Source organism: Microtus ochrogaster, unplaced genomic scaffold (genome assembly GCF_000317375.1).
Source record: "Microtus ochrogaster isolate Prairie Vole_2 unplaced genomic scaffold, MicOch1.0 UNK112, whole genome shotgun sequence".
Taxonomy (NCBI): Eukaryota; Metazoa; Chordata; class Mammalia; order Rodentia; family Cricetidae; genus Microtus; species Microtus ochrogaster.
The window spans coordinates 438,309-445,154 of NW_004949210.1; positions in this window are offsets into that span (position 1 = coordinate 438,309).

A 6,846-nucleotide genomic window follows, 5' to 3' on the forward strand; every position below is an offset into this window, starting at 1 on the left:
TTCTCTGTGGTTTTGGAGCCTGTCCTGGAACTAGCTCTTGTAGACCAGGCTGGTCTGGAACTCACAGAGATCCGCCTGCCTCTGCCTCCCGAGTGTTGGGATTAAAGACGTGCACCACCACCACCAAGCTGCAGTCACTCTAATGTGAATTAACAAACCGGAAGTTTTTGGCCATTTTATAACTGATATCACCATTCTGCTTTTAACTTCTTGAAGTATTAACTTATTTTTATAATCCACATATGAGTTAGTTCATTGAGTACTTCTTTTTCGATGTCTCACTTATTTCCCTTAACATAATAAGTACTGATTGTGTTACCAGGGGCTGAGGGCATGCAGAGAAATGAAATGGGAAATTACTGATCAAAAGAATCTAATCTTCAGGAGACTTTGAGATCTGTTGTACACAGGGTACTATAGTCAATAATTATGCAGCATATTATTCAAAATGACTAAAAGTAAAATTTAAATATCAAACCATGAAATTATAGGTAAATAAAGATGATGGGTATGTTAATCAGCTTGATGTTATCATGCTACATTTAATGAAAATATCACATTGTTCCTCATTTATGTATAAAATTATGATTTTGTTAAGTATATCTTCCAAAAGAAACCTAAGCAGTTATTTTCAGTCAAATACTTCTTATATGCTGGAGAATGTGCTCAAATAATCATTTTATGTAGATTAATTCATTTGATTTAATAGCCTTACCACACTCATGGCCATTTTATACATTAAAAAAACTGAGATCCACTGTTGTTAAGTAAAAACACACACACACACACACACAAGTAGTCACTCACAAACCTACAGAATGGGATGAATATCCCTACCGAGATAACATCCTACCTGGGCCTTTAGCAACTAGCCATTTTCTAAACCAGCTGCATCTGACTCTGTGCAGTATTAGCAAGCTTTCTTGAACTTTCCCCCACATACTGCTTTCTTTCTCACCATCAGATTGGAACTTTAGTGTCTCCTGCTTTCCAGAGCAGGTAGGTATGAAATCTTTACCTTTCGTGTCAATAAACTACTGAATCCTCCTATTCTTCTTTCTTGTCTTAGTCTGCCCCAACCAAGACTAACTCACCTGTAGGTACTCTAGATTACACCTATCACCAGCCGCCACCCCACACCAGATTATCTTTTATTTTTCTTTTTAATTTTAAATACATAGATTTGATTTATTTGTTAAGTATATGCCATAGCACATATGTGGAAATCAGAGGATAACTTTGTGGAGTCATATCTCCTTCCACCTTTAAGTGGCTTTTGGGAATGGAGTTCGGGTAGTCAGGCTTAGAGGCAAGCATGATTACCCGCTGAGCCAGATTCTTTGTCGTTTACTTAATTGATCTCTTTTCCTCAGTGTACAAACAAGCACACCCTCCTAATATGTGAAAACCTACATGCTCCCAAGGGCCCTCTCCAGTCACTACTCTTTGTAGCCAAACTTCTGTAACAAGGAAACCATTTTTCTGATCCATACTGGTTGATGTAACCCCACCTCTGCTTCCAGCCAGTATTGCCCACATCACCTGTGAATTTCTAGGTCCATACCCCGGGGCATATTTTCCGCATTTATCTCCGAGTCCTGTAGGATTTCTCTCGCACAACCTTCATTCAAGGTGCCATCGCAGTGTTCAGTGATTTCTGCTTTCAGAATATATGCAGAATCCAAAGCTCCTCACCACATCACTGCCTCTCACCTGGGTCATTAATAGAGCTAGTACTCTCTGTACCTGTTTCTATTCTCTTTTCTCCGTTATGTTCATTCCTATCTGGTGTAACTGTACATTTTACAGACGTAGTTTGTCTAGTATGTTAGTGCTTTCATTATCATGATGAAAGCCAATGAAAAAGGCAATAAAAATAGATAAGTAACATACATACATTATATGTTAGGCAGTAGTATTGCTAGGGATGGGAGAAAAGCTAACTAAGGTACTGGAAAGTGAAGGCAATGGAACAGGGAATTCTTATATATCAGGAGTCCAGGTAAGATCTCACTGTTAATCTTTGTGTTATGACATTTGATCGCACGCCTGAAGGAAGGAGGGCTCAAAACTTGCCCATTATCAGATGTCAAACACTACAAACAAAGGGAACAACAATGCTTGTGTTTCTATGCTGTCTCTCTTTTCCTCTCTTTCTTTCTCTCTTCCTCTCCCTCTCTCTTCTGTTTTATAGCAAGGGGTTGCTTTTGTAGCTAAGGCAGGCTCCTAACCTATGATCTTCCTGTCTTACTCTCTCTCTCCTGAGTGCTGGATTTATAAGTGTGCATCACCACACCTGGTTCAAAAGTTATGACCTTAACTTTGTTTGTTTGCAGTGCTTGGGATGGGAATTAGAAGCTTGCACAGGCTGATAAAAATTCTCGAGCATTCAGCTACATTCCCAGCCTCTTACAGGAACACATTCTGACACATCAAGCTCAGAATGCCCCAGACACAAGCACTATATTTTCTTAATCTGTACCTATAGTCCCTGCATGGCAGCAACATCTGGCAGTTCCTTGCCCAAACTGGGAAGGGTAAAATATGGGTCCTCCTCTACTAGAATGACTGCCTGTAAGGAGAGCAGTTGTGTTCCGTTTCCCACGCTGGATGATGACGAGGCTACTCCAGTGACTCGGAACTTGGCAGAGAGGAAGTATTCAGGGAGTGGAATCATCACAGTTTTCAGACGCCAGTGGTTTCCAACACAGGTGAAAGGAGCAACAGCTCCTTCCGGTAAACTCAGCAGGCTGAATAGTTTCCCCTCTTCAGGGGGTCTCGACTAACGCCAGTACTTGATTTGTGCCTTCAACTATGCAAAGCATTTCGGGTCTAGCTACTATAATAAAACGGTTGAAATTTTATTAAAGAAACAGCAATAGAGGCTCAAGTCTTGTGATTAGGAGAAAAGGAGGCACTCAGAAGAAAGCAAGACAGACCCAACCGTAGGTGTGGGCCCATCGGGGGAGTCTTAGCTCAGTGTTTCTAAAATAGGCATATGTAGGATTTAAAGTTTCTACCTTATCACTCAAGTTTCAGAGGATCACATAACAAGATTACAGGTGAGAAGGGAAATGTGTATTCCACAGAGAAAGTGAGATACATTTACTGTAAATAGTGCTGTTTGAGGTTCTCCGGTAAAGGAGGGGGCTCTATTCAAAGACATATATTCAGGCATTAATTCTGGTTTATTGTTACTTGGACAGCAAATATCTACACATGAAAAGAATACTGTGTATAAGGTAGAGACTGTTGCTGTGTTAATCACCATGGCCAAAATCAACATGGGGACGGCAGGGTTTATTTCATTTTAAAATGCCCAGGACACAGTCTATCACTGAGGGAAGTCAGAACAAGAATTCAAGCAGGAACTGAAGCAGAAGTCGTGGGAGAATGTTGCTTCCTTGTCTACTCCTTAGCTCATGCTGAATTAGCTTTAGTATTTGGCCGAGGACCTCCTGTCTTGGGCAAGTGGGCTGGGCCTTCCCACATCAGTCAACCAGTCCCTCACTGACAGGGCCATGATTTGGGCAATCCCTAAATTGTGGTTTCCTCTCCCAAGTTACCCTGGTTTGTGTCTGGTTGACAGTAAAAACTAAGGAGGATGCCCACCAGCAAGGCAAATGTCGATTGTGCTCGAATTCTTTCTTCTCTGCGGTTGAGAGGCTTCAACCAGACTCCAGGGTGAAAGGTTCTTTTTCTTTCTATGTACCCATAACTTTCCTGCCCTTTCTTCTTTTTCTCAATTTTTAACTGAAAATAATATTTTTCTTACAATATATTCTGATCACGGTTTTCTCTCCCCCTACTCCTTTGCTTAAGGGCAGGCCCCATGCCCAGCAGTAGATAGTCAGTACAAAAAGAAATCAATAGTATTTTTGTAGGTTTTTTTGCCTCATATTGTTTGCTTGGGCTTTTTTTTTTTATTTCTGGTCTTTGGCTTGTATGTTATAATTTTCCTGTCTTTCTAGCCTGTTGAATTCAGCAGCCTCTAAGCTTGATACTGTTTCTGAAAATGTCTTATTTGACAATGTTTAGCAAATATATGCTCAGCACTAAGTTTATTTTTAAACACAATTGGGTGCTAAGGATTTAAAAGTGAACAAGGAAAGCTTAGTCTGGTTTGCAGAATCAAAAGGAATCTGTAACTAAGTAAGCACAAAAGCACAAGCTCCTGTATGCTTAGTTTACAAAAGGAATTTGAAAGATAGTTTAAGCCTTGTAACTCTGAGAATATCTACACTGTATGGAAAGGAGACCACTAATAACGAAGTTACTGATATTAATAACAATAATACCAATAGGTAACATTTATTTAGGGTTGTATGTATCAGGCTGTAGTCACTTATGCTTACTACAGCTCCATGACACCTGACTTAAGCACTATTATATTGTATGTGAAATGTTCCCCATAGTTGTGTGTTTGAACATTTGGTCCAAAGCTGATACCACTGCTTGGAAGTTGAAAAAAAAAAACAAACATTTCCAAGCTGAGGAAGGGTAGCTGGAGGGGCAGGAATTGAGGCTTATGACTTGGCCCTGGTTCTGCCTTGCGGTCCCTGCTTTCAGGTAGGTATTATGGGATGAACATGTGACTGCCACACCCTTTTGCCACGATGACACAAACTGGTCTCGCTACCATGCTAAAACTGAGAGCCAAATTATTTCCTACTTGAAGTTATTTCTTTGAGTTATTCTTTCACAGTAAGAAAGTATCTACCACAGAAATGAGGCATCAGGAGGGCAATCATTGGTGTGATAAATTAGGCCCTGTGGCTCATAGACCCGTAAAATTGGTTTCTAGAAGGAATGTGGAAGAGTGTGAACTACAGAAGCACAGGAATGTCATAAGCAGAACTTAATGAGAATTCTGGTCAGAATGTGAAAACCCAGAATACCGATGGAAATGTGGATGTGAAGGCCAGGATCTTCAGGTCTCAGAAAGGAAAGGGGTCTCTATCAGAAACTGGGCTGCAATTCCTTTGTGCTACATCCTGGCACAAAGTTTCAGGAGGAACAGAAGAGTCATGAAAGAAGTTGTTTAGAGAGGATTTCAGTACAGCATAGGTTCAGGTTACTCCTCATTGCTCTTAGCCAGACAGCAAGATTTACAGTGACAGAGAACAGAAAGTGGAGGCAAACTATATTTTAAAAGGTGCAGTTGGCAAGGAAAGCATGATAGAAAGGGGTGTGAGCTAGTTCAGAGTAATGAACAAAGTAGCTGCAGATAGAGACAAAGGGGTAGTAACTGTTAAAGCGATTAGTGCAATTAAAGAAAAGCTATGAACTCTGTAGTAAGACAATGAGAGTAATGTCCCACCCGCTGGAAAGCTCCAGGGTGTGTGAGAGTTATTCGTCGTTGTCAACTCTATTGGATTTGGACTCACACAAGAGGCACACCTCTAGATAATTATTTCCCCAGCTGCAGCCATTAAGACACACATCAGCCTCTGTGTCTGTGGCCAAAAGACAGTAGACTATTACGTCTCATGCCAAAAGCAGAAACTGTCATCATGATCCACATATTGTTCATTTTGCATACACGAGGAATGCAAGTTACAGGATCATGGATATACCAAGATTCAAAGATGCTGTTAAGACCAGGTAATGTAAGGCAGAGTCAAGTCCCCTGCAAGGAGTTTCTTAGAGGCCATTGTATGGATGCCAGCAGGGTGGCTCAGTGGGTAAAAAAGGGGCTTGACACACAAGCAACCTAATTTTAATCCCCAAATCTACTTAAAAGTAGAAGGAGAAAACTGACTCCACGAAGTTATCCTCTGACCTCTGCAATTTGGGCCAGGGTACATACTTCACCCCTACAATAATAATAATAAATAATAGAAAAAGTCAAAAACAGGCTATTGTATGAAGCTGTGCTGGTGAAGGCTAAGTTGCAATAGAAACACCCGGATGTTGGAGGTACCAATGTGGAACGTCTACCAAGGAAAACTGTAGGCATTCAGTGGAATTGACCTAAACAAGAGCCAGTAATACGCTGCAGATAGCTAAGGATAAAAAACTACTCGGAGCCCAGATGATGTCATCATGAACCCTGGATATGGATGTGGATATGGAACTACAGGGTTTTTGGTAGTTTCTGTCTTGATTTGGTTCAATATTTTTTCTTTCTCTCTTCCTTTCTTCCTTCCTTCCTTCCTTCCTTCCTTCCTTCCTTCCTTCCATTTTTTCCTTCCTTTCTTTTTTCCTTCCTTCCTTTCCTCCCTTCACTTATTTGTTCATTTACTTATTTATTTATTGACAGGGTCTGTGTAAGCCTGGCAGGCCTTAAACTCAACAAGATTCCCCCATCTCTGCTTTCTGAGAGCTGGGATTAGAGCCCCCAGATGGTCCAAAATTTCCTTGATATCCCTCTGTTCTTCTTTGTCGGAATGGGAGTTTTTTTCTTTGTCATGTGTATTAAAATTATGTGATTAATTTATTTTTACAAGATCTCATAGCTAAGAGCCTCACAAGAGATTTTAGAAGCTTCTGTAAGGCAAAGGACTGAGTCAATAAGACAAAATAGCAGCCAATTGAATGGGAAAAGATCTTCACCAACCCCACATTGGACAGAGGACTTGTCTCCAAAATATATTAAGAACTCAAGAAACCAGACACCAAAACACCAAATAATCCAATTAAAATATGGCATACAGATCTCATTTCTGTCTTTCCCTCATCTCAACCATCCCATTCCCTCATGTTCTCCTCTCCCCTCCTCTTCTCTCCTCTCCCTTTTCTCCCACCCTCCCTTCTTTCCCCACCCCACGCTCCCAATTTTCTCAGGATATCTTGTATATTTCCCTTTCCCAGGAGAAATAGGAATCTAAAGAGAGTGCCCACCCA